Source organism: Choloepus didactylus, chromosome Y (genome assembly GCF_015220235.1).
Source record: "Choloepus didactylus isolate mChoDid1 chromosome Y, mChoDid1.pri, whole genome shotgun sequence".
In the NCBI taxonomy this organism is placed as follows: domain Eukaryota; kingdom Metazoa; phylum Chordata; class Mammalia; order Pilosa; family Megalonychidae; genus Choloepus; species Choloepus didactylus.
Genome location: NC_051335.1, coordinates 36,574,072 through 36,594,692, shown reverse-complemented (window position 1 = coordinate 36,594,692; position 20,621 = coordinate 36,574,072).

The window sequence follows — 20,621 nt, the reverse complement described above, 5'->3', positions numbered from 1 at the left end:
CATTCTTGTGAGTATGAACCCACACCTTTTGAAGACCTTTAGTTACAGATCTTATTTTTAGTAACTGAATGACGTTGGGCTTTAATCCTATTCCTGGAGGCTTTATGAAGAGAAAGCCATGTGGAATAGTAGAAGCTGCAAGTCAACAGAACCCAGAAGAGAAAGGAGAGGACATCACCATATGATGGGAAAGCCAAGGAAACCTAAGGATTGATGGCCAGCCAGAATGATGTCAACCCTGGAAGAAAACAAGCCTTCTAGCCTCTGAAACTGTGAGTCAATAAATTCATGTTATTAAGCAAACCCATTTGTTCTGGTTTGCTAATGCTGCCATTATGCAAAATACCAGAAATGGATTGGCTTTTATGAAGGGGGTTTATTTGGTTACACAGTTACAGTCTTAAGGCCATAAAGTGTCCAAGGTAACACATCAGGAATGGGGTACCTTCACTGGAGGATGGCCAATGGCGTCCAGAAAACCTCTGTTAGCCGGGAAGGCATGTGGCTGGCGTCTGCTCCAGAGTTCTGGTTTCAAAAGGGCTTTCTCCCAGGCCATTCATCTCTAGGCTGCAGCTCCTCAAAAATGTCATTCGCAGTTGCTCTTGGGGTGTTTGTCCTCTCTTAGCTCCTCCGGAGCAAAAGTCTGCTTTCAAAGAGCGTCTCCAAAATGTCTCTGTAAGCTGCAGCTCTTTTCTCAGCTCCTGTGCATTCTTCAAAGTGTTCCTCTTGGCTGTAGCCAGCTCGCTCCTTCTGTCTGAGCTTATAGGGTGCTCTAGGAAACTAATCAAGGCCCATGCTGAATGGACAGGGCCACACCTCCATGGAAATTATCTAATCAGAGTTATCACCGACAGTTGGATGGGGTGCATTGCATGGAAACATTCAAAGAATTACAATCTAATCAACACTAATATGTCTGCCCACAAAAGATTGCATCAAAGATAATGGTGTTTTGGGGGACATAATACATTCAAACTGGTACACCATTGTATGGTATTTGTCCTAGAAGCCTGGAAACTAAGACAGATAGTGAACATCTTTTCATGTGCATATGGTCATTTGTACATATTTTTGAAGAAATGTCTGTTCAAATTCTTGGCCCATTTTTAATTGACTTATTTGTCATTTAATGTTGAGTTGATAGAGTTCTTTATATAGTCAGGATACTAGATACTTATTGGACATATTATTTGAAAATATTTACTCCCAAACAGTGGGTTGTCTTCACTTTCTTGTTTATGTCCTTTGATGCACTGTTTTTAATTACGATGAAGTCCAATTTCTCAATTTTTTTCTTTGGTTGCTAGTATTTTTGGTGTCATGTCTAAGAAACCATTGCTTAGTACAGGTCACAAGGATTTACACCTACATTTTCTTTTAAGAGTTTTGTAGTTTTAGTTCTCATAGTTAGGAATTTTATCTATTTTGATTTAATATTTGTATATGGTATGATGTAGGGGTCCAAATTCCTTCTTTTGCATGGGGGCTATCCAGTTGTCCCAGCACCATTCATTGAAAAGATATACTTTCCCCATTGACTGGCACTGGCACCCTTGTCAAAAAGCAATTGTTCACCCTATGTGGGTCCTGACTCCCAGGGATGTAAATCTCCCTGGTAATGCAGGCTATGACTCCTGGGGATGAATCTGGACCCAGCATCAAGGGATTGAGGACATGTTCTTGACCAAAAGAGGGATGTGAAATGAAACAAAATAAAGCTTCAGTGGCTGAGAGATTTCAAATGGAGTCAAGAGGTCACCCTGGTGGACATTCTTGCCCACTGTATAGATAACGCATTTTAAGTTTTAATGCATTGGAATAGCTAGAAGTAAATGCCTGAAACTATCAGACTCCAACCCAGTAGTCTTGACTCTTAAAGACAACTGTATAACAATGTAGATTACAAGATTGACAGTGTGATTGTGAAAACCTTGTGGATCACACTCCCTTTATCCAGTGTATGGATGGATGAGTAGAAAAATGGGGACAAAAACTAAAGGAAAAATAGGGTGAGATGGGGGGATGATTTGGGTGTTCTTTTTTACTTTTATTTTTATTCTTATTCTGATTCTTCCTGGTGTAAGAAAAATGTTCAAAAATAGATTGGGGTGATGAATGCATAACTATATGATGGTACTGTGAGCAGTTGATTGTACACCATAGATGATTATATGGTATGTGAATATATCTCAATAAAACTGAATTTAAAAAAAATAAAATAAAAAAAGCAATTGATAAGTGATGTATGGGATCATGTATGGACTCTCAATTCAATTCCATTGGTCTATATGTTTATCTTTATGCCAGTACCATATTGTCTCAATTACTGTACCTTTGTAGGCATTTTAAATTGGGATGTGTGTGTCCTCCAGTTTTGTTCTCTCTATATATCTTATGTATTCTATATATCTTATGTATTCCATGTATCTTATGTATTATTTGTTCCTCAATCCTCCATTAGTGCCTTCTTTTGTGTTAACTTGATATGTTATAGTGCACACTTTGTATTATGTCATCTCTTTTATGATATATTTTTTAGTTATTTTCTTAGCAGTTTCCCTGGGGATTTCCATTAACATTTTAATTTATAAAAAATGTGGTTCTGATTAATTCCATCTTAACTTCAATAGTATATATAATCTTTGCTCCTGTATAGTTCTGTTTCCCCTCTTAGACTATTTAGGCACAAATCATATATATATATATATATATATATACACACACACACACACACACACACACACACACACACACACACACACACACACATATATGGTACACATCAACTTAGTTTTATAATTATAGCATTATACAGTTGTGTTTTAAATCAAATTGGAAAAACCAGGAGTTACAAGCAAAAACTACACCTATACTGTCTTTTACCTATGTAGCTACTTTTACCAGTATTCTTTATTTGTTCACATGATTTTGAATTATATTCTGGTGTCTTTTCATTTAAGTCTGAAGGACTTCCTTTAGCATTCTTGAAGGGAAGTTCGGCTGGTTACACATCCTCCCAGTTTTTGTTTATCTGGTCATGTCTTATTAATTTCTCACTCAGTTTTGCTGGATATAGAATCCTTGACTTACTTTTTTTTTTATCAATTTCAATATGTCATCCCACTGCCTTCTGGCCTCTGTGGTTTCTGATGAGAAATAAGCTATGATTTTCAGTTGCCTTACATGCATGTGAGCAATGCCCACCACTTTTCCACCCTGAGTGAGTTCTGATTCAGGGGAATAGACTAGCACCTTGTCCCTCAGGTAGTCCCAGACAGGTTAGAAGGCACAGACACAATAATTTTTGATAAGGGTTGCTCTGCTCCCCCTGGAACTAGGGACCAGGGTCCCACCCTGGAACACGGGCTGCCGTCTTCAATTCCTCTGCCGGTTGGGGAAAGGGGTGGGCAAGGGCCAGTACAAACACACTAAGCATTTCTACTCTTCTTCAGTTGCCTTTTTTTTTTTTTTTTTTTGGCTTAGTGTTTCCTTGGTTGCTGTGAACCTTTGCCTGTTTTTGAGTGTGCTGGTTTGGAACTGTTACGTACCCCCAGAAAAGCCTACTTCCTGTGGGGGCAGACCATTTGTTGGTGGGACCTTTTGATAAGGTTGTTTCCATGGAGATGTGGCCCAGCCCACTCAGGGTGGATCATAATCCCCTTGCTGGAGTCCTCTAGGAGAGGATAAAAGACAGAGGAGACAGAGAGCTCGGAGAAGCTATGAGATGAAATCCAGAGTTTTCCCCAGAGATGTGAAGAAAGGACCCAGAGAAGCTGAGAGAGAAATGCCCAGAGACATTTGGAGACAGCCGTTTTGAAACCAGAACCAGAAGAGAGGGACAAGCAGATGTCACCTTGTGCCTTCCCGTGTGACAGGGGAACCCCGGAGGCCATCAACTTTTCTTCACAGAAGGCATCTTCCTCTTGATGCTTTAATATGAACATTTTCATGGCCTTGGAACTGTAAATTTGCAACCTCACAAATCCCCATTGAGATTTATTATATAGAGAGAATATATTAATATATATATTAATTTTATATATAATATATATTAATATATCCATTTCTGGTATATTGCATTCTGGTACCTTTAGCAAACCAAAACATTGAGAATTCTGACAAATTGTTTCTGACATTTCTCATTGTTCATTCAGTGTTTCTGTGGAGGGTCAGTTTGAAGCTGCCTACTCAAGCCATTGTGTTGATGTCACTCTTCACCCCAAGTTTTCATAGCAACAAATGGCCTAAAATTATGGTGGCATCAAAACACCATCACTTGCCTCTTTGTTGCTCAGATGTGGCCCTCTCTCTCTCTAGCTAAGCCAACTTGGCAGGTGAAATCACTGCCCTCCCCGCTATAGTGGGATCTGACACCCAGGGGAGTAAATCTCCCTGGCAATATGGAATATGACTCCTGGGGAGGAATCTGGACCCGGCATCATGGGATGGAGAACATCTTCTTGACCAAAAGGGGGATGTGAAAGGAAATGAAATAAGCTTCAGTGGCAGAGAGATTCCAAAAGGAGCTGAGAGGTCCCTCTGGTGGGCACTCTTACACACAATATAGACAACCTTTTTTAGGTTCTAATGAATTGGAATAGCTAGCAGTAAATACCTGAAACTATCAAACTACAACCTAGAACCCTTGAATCTTGAAGACTATTGTATAAAAATGTAGTTTATGAGGGGTAACAATGTGATTGAGAAAGTCATATGGACCACACTCCCCTTTGTCCAGTGTATGGATGGATGAGTAGAAAAATAGGGGCAGAAAAACATAGGCACCCAGTGTTCTTTTTTACTTTAATTGTTCTTTTTCACTTTAATTCTTATTCTTATTTGTGTGTGTGTGGTAACGAAAATGTTCAAAAATTAATCTTGGTGATGAACTCACAAGTATATAATGGTACTGTGAACAATTGAATGTATGCTTCATATGACTGCATGGTATGTGAATATATCTCAATAAAATTGAATTTAAAAAAAAAGCACCATGACTTTAGGCCTTGGGAGTGCTGTTGTAACTTTTAGTAGGGGAGTTTGGGGTCCTTTACATGCTTACTGCGTTGAGTGTGTGTGTATGCGTGGGAAAGCAGACACTACCATGAGGTAGTTGCCTGGAAGTTACTTCTTTGCCTTATTTTGGATGGGTGGGGATGACCCTACCACCCCCCATATTTCACACGTCTCGCTATCTGGGTTCTGGCCATCTAAACCCTGATGTCACCTCCCATCACACACACACAGAAACACAGAGCCCATCTTCCTCCTGGCCCATGGGTTAAATTCTCAGTCTGGAAATGTGTGGTCAGTGATCCTTTCTGACCCAGTCCTTATCCCCAGTGTCTGGCTAACTATGAACCTACCAGTCTGGCTCCCAGCTCTCAAGGACCCCACCTTTCTCTCTTCTCACACGCGTGCCTCTTCCTTTCCTTACCTCCCTCCCCATGATCAGAAATCTTGAACAAAAAACACATACATCAGGAAGTATTGTGTCCCCAAGCCTTGTTCTATTTTAACAGTGTTGTCTCTTCAGTTCTTCAACTTGACATTGATTCTGGTTTGTTGTATTGGCTTGTGGTAGAATCTTTAGTCTTGTTCAATCATTTCAGTTTGCATGACAATGTCCTGGCACCGAAGCCCATTCTCCTTGATGTTTTAATTTTTCTCTGAGTCTTCACCTGGGAGGGAAACAGGAAGATCCCAGAAAGGTATTGAGTTGGAGGAAGAGAATGGGGACTGGATGTGAAGGGGGCTTCATGTGACAGAGCGCAGGCTGAGGAGGGGGGCTGTGTCAGGAAGGGATAAGGTAGGATCCTTGTGGGAAGGGGGAGTCAATGGGGAATAAGAGCAAGAGTTTGTATGAGGTGGTCTCACCTGGCTCCTTCTTTCTCTGCATTGATGGCAAATCCGTTTATTGCTTCTAATCTGTCTTCTCCTTGGAGCTGGTTGTTGAGTGCAAAGGGTGGGATGTTTCATCCCTCTGCCGGGTTGCTTCATCCCTCGGCCAGGCTGCTTCATCCCTCTGCCAGCTTTGGATTATGTCCTAACCTTGGCCGTTGTGAAATCTTTGAAGCGTCCTGGAGGTCTGCAGCAGGGCTCCTAAACCCGCTATTTATACCCTCCCCAGGACATGAGGGACCACACCCCTCAGCTTTGTTTGGTCACTTAGGCCCCTCCCCCAGCCAATGGGGGCTCAGGGTGGCTTACACATCACAAAGCCCTACTCCTGACATGCCCTGGGGGGTGGGGGTACTCAGGAGACCAAGATGGCCTGGACAGAGAAAGTGGATCTTTCCTTGATCTCCCTCTAATGAGCTTTCCCAAAGTGACCTGCCGCCCTTCTCATCATCTGTGCGCATGGCAGGGAGAGGGGTTTCCCCAGACACTTTCCTCATGGCCATTCCATAGTTTCTTCTGTTCTCTCTCACCCTCCACCATAACCTAGTATTTTGTACTGTTACCTGAAATCCCTCCATGATAATGTGGCTGTACTTAAGTTTCTGTGAGATATGAATCATCCCCTTTCCTTCCAACAGTCTTTTATTCATCTGGAACAGCGTTCGCTTCTTAGCTACTACCAGGCAATATTCCCTTCCACCTCCTTTCCCAATGTCCATGTAGATAGTCACAGTTTCCTATTTTCCAGTCTCAACTAGCCGCATTTATCAGTAATCAAAACAGTGCTGTAATGCCATACTGATAGACAGATAGATCAACAGAATACCATTGAAAATCCAGAAATAAATCCATATATCTATAGACAGTTGATTTTTTACAAGGGTGCCAAGACAATTCAAAGGAGGAAAGAATAGTTATTTCAACAAATGGTGTTCTTACAACTGTATGGTCACATAATTCATATAAGGGTTTACTGTTTGTGTTTTACAGTTTGTCATGGCCCAAGAGGGTTTTTGTAGCCAAAGGACTAAAGAAAGCACTGGACACGTTCTGAGACATGAGCTTTTATTATAGTGCTCACCTACAGGGTGGGGAAATCGAGCCACTTGCCCTGCAATCAGGAGCTTCTCTGGATGGATTCAGGAGCTGCTCTGAATGGCGGCATGTTCAGAGCTCAACGTGGAAATAGTTCACACTTTGGGGGGCTGAATAAGCTGGTTATAAGGGCTCGACATCCCAATGGGTATGAGAGCATAAGGCAGGGAGCAGGGTCATGCAACTTAGGGAGGGGTTGATTGTAATCAACAGGGAGGACGGGAGGATTATAGAGAAAACAGTATCTCAGGGAGTCTCAGAGAGGAGGTAGTTTTGGGTATAGATTACAGTTAGCTTCTGATATTACAAGGAGAATAGGTCAAACCTCAGCTATCCTAGGTCAAGCAAGCTGCTGTGTGCAGTCTTTGACACTTGGGGGCCCAGGGCTCCCACACAGTTCTATGTTTTCCTTTATTCTAGTAACATATATACCACCTAAAATTTCCCCTTTTAACCACATTCTATTACACAATTCAGTGGTGTTTTGGTGCCATCACCACCTTCTATTACTTGGATTGCTTCGGTCTTTTGGCAGTTGTGAATAATGCTGCTGTGAACGTCTGTGTGCAAATATCTGTTCAAGTAGCTGCTTTCAGTTCTTTTGGTTATATACCTCATAGTGAGAATGCACATGTCATTTTTGGGAAAATTACCTCCAATCTTTTTAATACTGATTTGTCTATGCAAGTTTTCTAGTTCTTTTTGGGTTTTCAGAAAGTTATATTTTGCTAGGAAATTGTCAGTTTTCTCAGTTATTAAACAATCAGCTTTTGGATTTATTTATCATTTTTACTTTTATGTTTTTTTTTTAATTTCATTCATTCCAGTATTCTTTCTTTCTTTTTCTTTCCCTCCCTCCCTCCTTCCTTCCTTCCATTTCTTTTGTTGTTCTTTCTCTAGTTCTCCTTGACTTTTAATATTTTCTCTTTAATCATGAAGGTATTTGCTTTAGTTGTGTCTAAGGGTTTTCATTGCTTTCTCAAAGCTTGTCATTTCAGTATTGTTTCCTCTTTGATGCAAGGATCGTTTAAGATAGATTTCTCTTTTGTATTTCTTCTTTTCAACTTTTTATTTTGAAATTTAAAAAACCTACAGAAAAGTTGCCAGAATCATACAACGATGTGGTCTATGCATCCAATGGAATATTATTCAGCCATATAATGGAATGAAGTCCTGACACATGTGACATCATGGTTAAGCCTAGAAGACACTATGCTGGTAAAAGAACACAGGAACAAAAGGATACATATTGTCTGATTCCGTTTGTACATAATATCCAAAAGAGGCAAAACCGTACAGACAGAAAGCAGAGTAATATCACCAGGGGGTGGATGGGGTAGGGATTGGGATTGACTGCTAACAGGTTTGTTTTGGGGTTGCTGAGAGTGTTCTGGAATGAGGTAAAGAAGGTGATTGTGCAACATTGTGACTATATTTACAGCCACTGAATTGTACACTTTAAAATGGTTGAAATGGTGACTTTTATGTTGAATTTTTATCTCAATAAAAAATAATTTACAAAAAGAAAAAAAGTTACTACAATGAATACTTGTACAGCTTTCAGCAACTGTTCACATTTACCACTTTTGCTTTATCCCTAGGAGACCGTTTCTTTTTGGTCTCTTAAAATTTTTATTTTGAAGTAATTTCAGGACAGTTGCAAAAAAGTAATGGAAAACCCATAAAGAAAACTCCAGTGTATCCCCTGCTCAGAAACACAGATCCACTAATTTTAACATTTTGCCACATTTGCTGTATCCCTATCTTTCTGTCCATCTTCCTATCTATTATCTATTTTCTAAAAATTTGAGAATTGATTATGTGCATCATGCTCCTTGAACACATAAAACTTCCGTGTACATTTCCGAACAACCATGATGACCTAAAAGTATAGTTATCAAGTTCAAGATCTTTAACACTGATATAAAGCTTTCAGTGTATATTCTAATTTTTTTCATATGTTCCAATAATGTCCTTTTGGGCCTTTTCTCCTCCATTATTAGAGCCAGTCCAGGATTGTGAATTGCATTCAATTGCAATTGTCTCTTTAGTTGCTCTCCCTCTCTCTCTCCTTTTAAATTGTGGAAACATATACACAACATAAACTTTCCCATCTCAACCCCTCCCAAGCACACTGTTCAGTGATGTTAATCACACTGACAACATTGCAGTACCCTCACCAGCAGCCATTACCAGAACTTTCCCATCACCCCAAAAAGAAGCCCTGCACCCATTAAGTGTTAACTCCCCGTCCCCTCCCAACCTCTACTTTACTTTCTGTCTCTATGAATTTGTGTATTCTCACTATATAGTTTGTCATAACTGAAAAGTTAGGATTTAACAAATGCTTATGATTACTGAATCATTATATAGATAGTTCTTTTTTACTTTCTAGTATATTAAAATAGCCAGAGGGAAATACCTGAAATTACTGAACAGTGACTGACCCCCTTTTGTACCCCCAATCCTGTTTTTCAATTTTAGAGTCTTAATGATCACTGAAGAAAGCCCCTAATGTTTATTAATGAAAGGTCTTAAGTCAGCCCAGAGCTAACTCCAATTCCAAAGTTATCTTGATAACTGAAGCTTGGATCTAACCAAAACGGGCCCCCCTGACATATGCAGTAGCTTAGACTTTAAACTACATGTCACCTATACCTCAATATAATACTAAAAATCACACCCATCATCATATTAAGGCCACCATTTTCTTATATACATTCTGTGACCAAGCATGTAGTCAATCTGCACATGCTCAATAATTAGATCACCTCTAATTACATCATCTGGGCCCACTGCATTCATTATCCTAAAACTTGCCCATCTTTTGATACTGTAAAACTATCAGAGTTACTGCAGTTTGGGGAAACAGATTTTTAGGCCAATAGGCCATCTGATCTCCTGCTTCATGCTTAGCAATAAATTATTTCTCTCTGAAATAATTATTTTTCTCTGAAACTCCGTTGTCTCAGGAATTGGCTGAGTGCATCAGGCAGAGAACCCACCAATTTTTATCGGTATCAATGGAATTATACGATACCTGTCCCTTTTTGTCTGACTTATTTCACTCAACATAATGTCTTCAAGGTTCATCCAGGTTGTCACATGTATCAGAACTGCATTCCGTTTTAAGGCTGAGTAATATTCCACTGTATGTGGATCCCTCCTTTGGGCAATTGTGAATAATGCTGCTATGAACATTGTTGTACAGATATCTGTCTGATTCCATGCCCTCCATTATTTGGGGTGTATACCTAGCAGTGGGATTGCCAGGTCATATGGTAGTTCCACTTTCTGAGGAACTGCCAAACTCTTCCAAACGCCAATCAAAACCATAATGAGGGTGTGATTGTGCAAACCTTGTGGTTCACACTCCCTTTATCCAGTATGTGGACAGAGGAGTAGAAAAATGGGGATAGAAAGTTGTGGGATGGGGGGATGGGCTGTTCTGGGTGTTCTTTTCACTTTTATTTTTATTTTATTTTATTGTTTTTGGAGTCACGAGAATGTTCAAAAACTGATTTTGCTGACAAAGCACAACTATACGATCATACTGTTAACAATTGATTGTACACTGTGGGAAATTGTATGGTATGTGAATGTATCTCAGTACAACTGAATTTAAAAAGTAACAAAACAAAACAAAACAGCAACAACCACAAAACAAGTGTTGGAGAGGCTGTGGAGAGATAGGAATTCTGGAGCATTGTTTGTGGGATGTAAAATGATGCAGCCGCTGGGGAAAACAGTTTGGTCGCTCCCTGGATGAGAGGTGAATGGGCAGTCAAAATATGGTATACATAAATGATGGCTCTTTTCTGTCCCTTGAGCATGATTTTCCTGCTTTTTTTCTGGGTGAGGGAGAAACTTCCGGGATGGAAGTCTTCATAGCTCTCTTTGTTGTGGGAATTTACTCCCTGACTCCAGCAGGAAATTCCTGGCTCTTTTGTGAGGCCTCTGTCAGCTCTCCTTTGAATTGTGGTCCTTTGGTCTTTATTTTGGTGCCTTAAAAAAATAAGGGCTCTAAAAATTCTAACTCTCAATGGTTTGCATATTTTTCTTGGTATGAGGAGGCTGAAGAAAAAGAAAGGAAATCTACTCTAAACCCAACCATTGAAGCTTTAAAAAACAGTACTTTGGAAATCTGCCGAATCTTCCTTTCTGTCATCTAAACTCCCTTCCTTGAGCCCTTCTGACCACCCCCCTCCTCCCACACGCCTACCCCCTCTCCTCCCTGAATCTCCAGCTCTGCTCCATCAATTTGCCCTTACGGGGCCACCTACAGCCCCATCTCATGAACCATTACAGTGAGGCATTCGTCCTAGACCTATTTTTTCCATCAAAGAGATTGTCTTTTTTTAAATGCAATTTTATTGAGATATCATGACAAAACATACAATCATGCAAAGTGTACAATCAGTTGTTCACAGTATTGTCATACAGTTTTGCTTTCATTGCCACAATTAAACATTGAACATTTTCATTACTCCAAAAAATAAAATAAAAAAGAACATCCAAAACATCCCATTCCCCTCCTCCTCCTATTGTTCATTTACTTTTTTAAAATACAGTTTAATTGAGATATATTCACACACCCTACAGTCATCCACAGTGTACAATTATTCACAGCACCATCATTTAGTTGTGCATTCAACACCAGAATCAATTTTTGAACCTTTTCCTTACTCCAAAATAAAAATAAAAGCAAAAAAGAACCCCTAACTCTTTCCATCCCCTCCATCCCACCCTATTCTTCATCTAATTTTTGTCCCCATTTTTCTACTCATCTGACCATACGCTGGATAAAGGGAGTGTGAGCCACAGGTTTTCACAGTCACACAGTCACACTATGCAGTCTTCATAGTTATACAATTGTCCTCAAGAATCAAGGTCACTGGGTTTCAGTTTGACAGCTTCAGGTATTTCCCTCTAGCTATTCCAACACACTAAGGACTAAAAAGTGATATCTATATAGTGCAGAGGAATACCCTCCAGAGTGACTTCTCGACTCCACTGGAAATCTGTCAGCCACTGGAACCTTATTGTGTTTCATCTCTCTTCTCCCTTTTGGTCAAGAAGATCCTCTCAATCCCACAGTGCTGGGTCCAGGCTCATCCCCAGGAGTCATTTCCCGTGTTGCCAGGGGGATTCACACCCCTGGGTGTGACTTCCCACATAGGGGAAAGGCAGTGAGTTCACCTGCCTAATTGGCTTGGAGAGAGAGGGAGCCATAACCGAGCAACAAAGAGGGTCTCTGGGGGGAAATGTTAGGCAGAATTATAAGTGGGCTGAGCCTCACCCTTGCAGCAAGTAGCCTCACAGGAGAAGGCCCCCACATTGAGGGCTTGGCTCACCAAATTGGCAGTCCTCAGTGTTTGCAGGAAAATCAGTGATAACCCAGGTGGAAAATACAACACTTCCGCATTTCTCCTCAGCTCCTTCGGGGGAACCCCTGCAAATACACATATACTCTGCCCATATCACTCTGGGATATACCTGGATGTCACGCCAGCCTGTATAAACATACCAAATCCCACTTCCCGTTCACAGCTCTCTGCACCTATGGTGTTCAAACAAACTGATCGTACAAGTTAGATTATCTAGTGAGCTACAGAAAGTATAGATCCTGTACCAGATAAACATCTCCTCCCTTGGTCTCACACAAGTTGTGGTTTTAAAACCCAGTCAGTAGTATTGTCTCTTACCCTTGGGCCTGATTTGCCTTAGTCCTAACAAGATCCTCTTCGTTCATATCTCTAATTAAAGTCTGAATTTTTCAGCTCTTTCACCAGTTACCATATGGGGTAATAGTGACATTCATAGCTGCCAAGATCTAGCTCCGAGTCTCATGTGTCACACAGATACCCAAAGTTCAGAGACCGACCAGCTTATACACAAGGAGCTCAGCATCTCGGGATTTACAGATAGCCATTACAACTCAGGAATAGATGTGATTACTGTAAGAGCCTACAATCTAGGGACCGTTACATTAAGCATTTCCCTGATAAGCTGTGCTCTAAGATCCAGTTCTCAGAGTTTACACATTATAGTCAGTCCATATCAGTGAGGCATTATAATGTTTCTGGTGTGCTTCACTCAAAATGCTGTCCTCAAGATCCATTCACCTAGTTGTATGTCTCACAGCTTCATTCCTTCTTGTAGCCACTCAATATTCTATTGTATACATACGCCACAGTTCACCATTCTGTTCATCGGTCACTGTGCTCTTAGGCCATTGAGATTGTCTTTTAAGAACAACGACTCTCCTCCAAGGAAATGGCTCTCCTGAGTCCCCAATTACCTCGAAATCCTTGGGGTGAAAGTATCATGAACGGGGAGGACATCCCATTGATTTGCTAACTGATGCAGGAGCAATCCACTCCACTGTTAATACTCACCCCCCATCCTCGGAGTCAGAAGAGCTTGCCAGTGGTGAGAATTGACCATTTACCATGTGATTTGCCCTTCTCAGAACCCCTAGCCATTTCCCTAAAATCTCTGACCACTCATCAGAATTTTCTTCTCAGCAAACTCCTGGGAATACGATTTGCTTATGAATTGGGGCATTCACATTCAATTCCACCCACCACCACCCCCACCACCACCAAGGAGGAATGCTTGCTGTCTGGGACAGCCCACCTCTTACCACTTTAATGGACTATTCCGAATTTTTATGTCCCCCTCATTCCTGACTATGCCCAAGACAACTTTCTTTGGACCTTTCAGCAAGGATTCTGATTTCACTTTGGGCAAAGAATTCCACAGATGTAAGACAATTTGAAACTTCGATGGCCTCTTGGGGAAACTTGAAATCTCCCTACTGGCAATCCCATCACCCCTGGCTCCTCCCTCTTTTTGTTCTTTTCTGGTGGTGGTTATTTTTTAACCATCTAAGCCCTTCCTTTCGGCAACCTGAATCCTTTTATGTGTCCCCCTTCAAACTCCTACCTCCTCCACCCACCTCTCCCTCTACCCCTGCCAGATCTTTCCCTTCCCACCCCAGCCCCTCAACTCCCTGGCTCTTGAGGAACTCAGGGACCCCAAAAGTAACCACCTGAGGCTGAAAAAGGTCATTGGAAACAGACTGGGTATTGTATCCATCCAGATGTATTTGGGAAACATCAGGCAGTCACTTGCCCTCTCCTCAGCCCCTTGCCCAAAATTTAGGATAACACTTCCATAAGATGACACATCAGGGCATAAGTCTCTTCCATGAATATCAGTGGGGAAGCTTTAAGCCTCTCATTGAGCCAGTAACCTCCCCTTGCCTCAACTGATAAAAACCCAATCCTGGTAAAAATGTCTGTGTAGCAGTGATGGCATTTCATGAGTCAACTTGGCTGGTCATAGTGTCCAGTTGTCTGTCAAGCAAGCACTGGCCTGATTGTTACTGCGAGGGTATTTTGTAGGTGGGTCAGTTGATTGCATCATGGCTGACTGCATCTACCACGAAAGAGATGGTCCTCAGCAATGAGAGGAGGGTCCACCTGCTCCATTGGCAATTGGAAATAATTTCTTCCTCTATTTCAGCCAGCCAGCTTCTGGGGAATTCAACAACCCTCTCATCATGTCGCCAACCTGCAGCCCACCCTACGGAATTGGGGCTTCCCAGTTCCCACGGTCATGTGAGCCAATTCCTGTAATGAATCTCTTTATATCCTGTTGGTCATTTCTTTGGAAAACTCTGACTTATACAGGGGGCAAGGTGGGGCTGCTTGGCCTCTGGTGGTAGACAACAGTATATTGTTATTAGTCATGATTTCACTTAACTCTTTTAAAATGTTGTATGCTACACTGATGTTCTCACAAACACTGAGGACTGACAGCTTGATATGCCGAGCCCTCTGTCTTGGGGCTTGCCCCTGTGAAGCTCATTACTGCAAAGGAGAGGCTAAACCTGCTTATAATTGTGCCTAAGTCTCCCCCTGAGTGCCTCTCTGTTGCTCAGATGTGACCCTCTCTCTCTAGCTAAGCCAACTTGGCAGATGAACTCACTGCCCTCCCCCCTACGTGGGACCTGACTCCCAGAGGTGTAAATCTCCCTGGCAATGTAGGATATGACTCCCAGGAATGAATCTGGACCTGACATTGTGGGATTGAGAACATCTTCTTGACCAAAAGGGTGATGCAAAATGAAATGAAATAAAGTTTCAGTGGCTGGGAGATTCCAAATGGAGTCGAGAGGTCACTTTGGTGGGCACTCTTATGCACTATATAGATTATCCTTTTTAGGTTGTAAGCTTTTGGAATACCAAGAAGTAAATACCTGAAACTATCAAACTCCAACCCAGTAGCCTTGACTCTTGAATATGTTTGTATAGCAATGCAGCTTACAAGGGGTGACAGTGTGATTGTGAAAGCCTTGTGGATCACACTCCCTTTATCCAGTGTATGGATGGATGAGTAGAAAAATGGGGACAAAAACTAAATGAAAAATAGGGAGGGATGAGGGGAATGGTTTGGGTGTTATTTTTTACTTTTATTTTTTATTCTTATTCTTATTCTTTCTGGTGTAAGGAAAATGTTCAAAAATAGATTGGGGTGAGGAATGCACAACTATATGATGTACTGTGAACAGATGATTGTACACCATGGATGACTGTACGGTACGTGAATATATCTCAATAAAACTGAACTTGATTTAAAAAATGTTGTACGCTACAGAAACGACAAAATTTCCTGGTCAAATGCATTATTTTTTGGTAATGAACTCTCATCAGATCTTTCACTTTTGTAAGTCAGTAGTAAATTAACTATAGCCATTTCAGGTCTTTTGTCATCCTGGGATATTGTTTTACTCCAATGCTTCCCTGAAAACACTTGCAATCAGCTACGGGCCAGAGTGCTTGCCTCCAACAAAAAAACAGACTGTCTAGGAAACCCATGGAAAGGACTGGGCCATGTACTCTGAGGTGTACTCTGACATTGCTAAAGTAATTTTGCGACCACGTCATTGGACTGAAGCTGGATTTCCGAACTTTGTTGTAGAAGCTGATGGGTTCATAAGACCCAAGATGGAGTGGAACAAGGATAAATGACACAGGAATGGATGAACTGATACGGGAAGCTTATGGGTTTTGTTTGGAATATTGGGGAGGCTTTAATGTTCTATTTGCTGAGTATAAGGAACCCCTTTCTCTTTTCCCTTAAACCATCTATAACTCATAAAACAATTGTGTTTTTCTCCCTGCCTGATCCCTCCAGAATTAGGAACTCTTATTTCTCATTCTTAGTTTCCTAACTCTTCTTTCTAATCAGAGTTTCCTAATTCCTCCAGAGTTAGGAAATTCTTATTTTCGGGCCAGTATAATGATTTGCCTGGTGCACTAAGAATCTGTCTTGGTTAGCAGGATGTAACTGGGGACATGGGTTATAATACAAAGACTTTGACCAGAATGTCATATTCAAAATGATACTTATGTAATCAGATATGACCAGATATTTTGAGGGAACTAAGGTTGACTTTATGGAACCAAGGCTTACCAAGCCTTCTTGGAAACCAGCCTGAAACTTGGCTCCCAGAGTCCCTGTGAACCTGTGAGCTCAGAGCCTACAAGCTTTATATCAACCTTAAATTTCTTGATCTTGTTACCTCCACTTAAGATGGTCACATAAATGAATATCCTTGTTCTTAGAAAATGTACATGGAAGTATTATATGCTCCAGGAGTATGATGTATCCAACCTACTCAGATATTTAAAAGATAGATATATAGAGAGACAGATAGATGGATGGATTTATAGCGAGATGGATAGAGAGCTACGATGATATGGCAAATGTGGCAAAATGTTAAAATTGGTAGACATGGGTATCTGGGTAGAAGTGGGGAGGAATATGTTAGACTTCTTCGCATGGTTTTCTGTTATTTTTTGTGATTGTCCTGTAAGTTTGAAATTATTTCAAAATAATAAAAGTTTTAAAAAGAAAGAAAGAAAAGAAACCCAACAAACAGTGCTACATAATCAAAGATTTTACCCTTAAACAACTGACATGTTGCCACCACTTTTCTACAGATTGTTCAATTGATTTTGCAAGACCAACGCCAAGCATTTTTAGGAGATTTCTGAGAGCTTGCTTCACTTCACTCAGATCCATGATCCCCCTGAGTTGTTCAGCCACGAATATCACTCATCTTTAATAAAAGGGGGGACTGACAAGGTTGAATTTTACCTGAACCCCTATGATCCTGGAACCCAGCAGAGTTTAAGAACTCCCATCCATCGTGTTTCCAACTAAGACGGCCTGCACTTCCCCTTAGCTTGACTAAACTTTAGACAGGCTTTTCCCTGATTCTAGGCCACTGGCCTGCCTTTCCTTGGTCCTTACAGAATCCCCATAAGACATGTTCCATGCAATCCCTCCATCCCATTGCTTGACCTTCCCTTAACATCCTCCGGGACTTTCCCAGTCCTTAAAAACCCTCCTATCTTCTGCTCCAAGTGTTGTTCAGATTTGGTTCTGGTCCCTCTCCCGTCGTGATGGCCTTGTGGTCTCATTCTCTCTTCCCTCTTGCATGCAGCTTTGAATAAAGTCATCCTCGCCTGTTTCACACTGTCTGGTGCAATTTGTTTCTTTGACAATATTAATGAGAGTCTACGTTGCGGAACACCACGTGCCAGGCATTTTCCATGTATTTATTTATGTAATCCTTGCAACAGTCCTGTAACGCAGAAACTGGCAACTCTGGTTTTATAGGGGAGGAGATGGGAGTTACTTTGGAGTAAGTCTACTTCTGGACACTGACTCCGATAGTGAAAAGAGAAAACCATGCTTTAGGAGTTACAAATTCGCGTCATTTGAAGCCATGGAGGTTCTCATTTGTGAATACCTTATTACTTTTTTGCACTTTGCCCACTAGATTTTAGGGTGAGTCTTATGTTAGTGTCTGCAGCTATGTTACCATAAATCAGGAGTAAAGTTGGGGGACCGAGAAGAGGTGACTGAAGGAAAACCATCAGGAGGAGAAAAGGCTTCATCATTGTAGATTGTGAGATGCATTGTTTTAGGTGTATGTTTCCGAATTACATAGAGGTTTTAACATTAAATTAGGAAAAATAGAATTTTAAAAAAAATTTATAGTCTATTCTGCAAAGCAAGTCTAAATATATTTCCTGTCTGATCAGTTCCAAATGTCAATTTTTTTTTCTGCTTTTGATTTTCAGAGAACAGTACTGTGAATCAGATCTACTATCACGACAGCCTTTACAAGATAGTAAATCTTGGTAGTTACCACATTTGAATAGCTATTTTTCCTTGCCTTCCTGGGAAGTGTTTTTAGACAATAAGAAGAAAGCTTCAAATTGCATAAAAATAAGAGAATTCGTCTTGATGGTAAAAATCCATCTCAATACTCCAGGGAAGCAGGGGGCAGGGAGGGAGGGAGGGGGAGTAAATTAGCATGATGGAAGCGAAGCCCACTTCCCCTCTTCTTACCCTCAACTGTCCTAGAGTCGAGTTGCTGAAGTGGCGTCACTCCCCCAAACTTCCGGTCCTCCCCACTTGGAATGATGTGTGATTACTAATCGTGATCGTGGCTCCGTATACGTAAAGCGCTTGCTGCTTTTAAAAGTGCTGCCCTGCCCACATGTATCCCGTTCATTTCACAGGAGCCCCCTCATTTGTTAAGGAAGGTACTGAGGTCTGATGACATTAAAGAACTGGCTAGTTCCTGTATCAGGATCTGACTGTTGAGCTCCCCCATAGCCTGCCCTCTTGCTCCAATTCTGGTCCATTCCGCAGAGAGGTAGGGGGGAAATCTTTTCAAATCCCATTCCTTCAAGTTGGGCTCCCTCGAGACTTAATGGACTCCTTATTTTCTTATTTTATGGCAAAAGTGCTTCAGGTGGGTAGGTTATGTATCCCTTCTTCAGCAAGTTCCTTATTTCTTTTTTAATCTTGAAGACATGTCTCTTCCTTATAGTTCATTAACTACATTGGAAAGTTTGTTGCTTGTGCTACTGTCTTGAAATTCAGGTGTAGCCTATGTTTTATGCTTGAAATATCTTGAGCTGTGCCATTTCGTTCTTTTGTGTGCCTCCCCACCATCTCTGATATCTCACAGTGTTCTGAATTGGTGCTCAATAAGTAAAAATAAAGTTCCCTTCCAAGCCAGGACAGAAATAAAGAGGCTGAGGTTGGAGGAGTAGATTAAAAAACAAACAAACAAAAAACCATGACCCAAACTAGATGCTGTTTACCAGAGACTCATCTTAGATCCAGACACAAATAGGTTGAAAGGGAAAGTGTGGAAAGAACATTCCAGGCAAAGAGTAACTACAAGAGAGCTGGGGTGGCTATGCTAATACCAGACTTAACAGACCCGAAGTCAAAAACTGTTACAAGAGACAGGGGCCACCAACTCGGGAACGCACCCTGGGACTGCCTGTCTCACATTCTTCCCAGTTTCCGGGGCCTTGTCCCCTGAGACCACTCCTCAACCCAAACCACCTGCCCACCAGCTCTCGTCTCTAGGTCTGCTTGTGGGAGCAACCTAGAATAAGGCGCATCCCCACTCCGAGGTTCCAGGCCGTCCTCTCCCCCAGGAGTCAGGGAGCGAAGGGGAGGCTTCGGAACACCTTCGCCCACCGCGGCTGTCTAATTAAACAGCCCCGCGTGGCTAATGAGTCCGTGCCTTGCCAAAGCCCGCAAATGAAGCGTGCAGCAATTTAATCAAGGGATCTGCTGCGGCCGGGGACCTCGGGCTCAGCGGCTCTCCCGGGGATCCCGTGGGAACCCAGCCCTCAGCCCGCTGCTGCTTTCCTGGCACAGGCCTTCCCTCTCCGCGCCTGTCCAAGCCGAGGGGACAGGAGCCGGGACAGGAGGAGGTGGGAGGAACATGCAGGAGGCAAGCCCGAGCGCGGGGCTGGGGCTGAGGGCCACGCAGGTAGGGGCGCAGCACAGCCGGGCAGACTGGGCCCCTGCGCGCCCGAAGGTCTCCAGGTCCCCGCAGCCGCCTCGCAGGTTCTCCCCAGGACCCCGCCCGGCGCCGCGCTTTGATGTATTTACGATTCTTTCTATTTATTTATTTGCTCGCGGTTAACAAAGGTGTCCGCTTTAGTGACAGGGAGGGGACGACTGAGTCGAAGGAGGAAAGAAGTCATCGAAGGGAAGGCGGAGGTGCGGCTGCCGGCCTTCGGCCCGCTCCCTGGGGACCTGGGGTAGGGGCTGCAATCGCGTCCCTCTCCCGAGGCCCCGAGCTCCCCAGGGTCTTCTGGGGAGGTCGGGGGTCGGGGGGTGCCCGAGATCCCCCACCCGTCCAGGGCAAGGCTCCGCCCCCGGTCACCCCGGTTCCCCGCGCGCCGCGCCCGCGCCCACCCGGCCCGCTCCCCGCCCCGCTCCCCGCCCCGCGCGCGTGCGCCCCCTGCCCGTGCCCCTCCCCCATCCCCGCCGCGGGCGCGCGCGCTAGCCCGTCCTCCCGGGCGGGAGCTGGAGTCGGCCAGGCGGCGGCGGGCCAGGCAGCGGGCGCCGGCAGGCTGCAGGGCGGGCGGAGGAGGGCCCGAGTGCGCGGGCGGGGCCTGGCCTCGGGCGGGGGTCGCCGCCGCCCCCCCACTCGGCGGGCCAGGCTCCGGGGCCGGCGGCCATGGGCGCGAGCCAAAGGCGGCAGTGACGGGCCCCGCGGGCAGGGA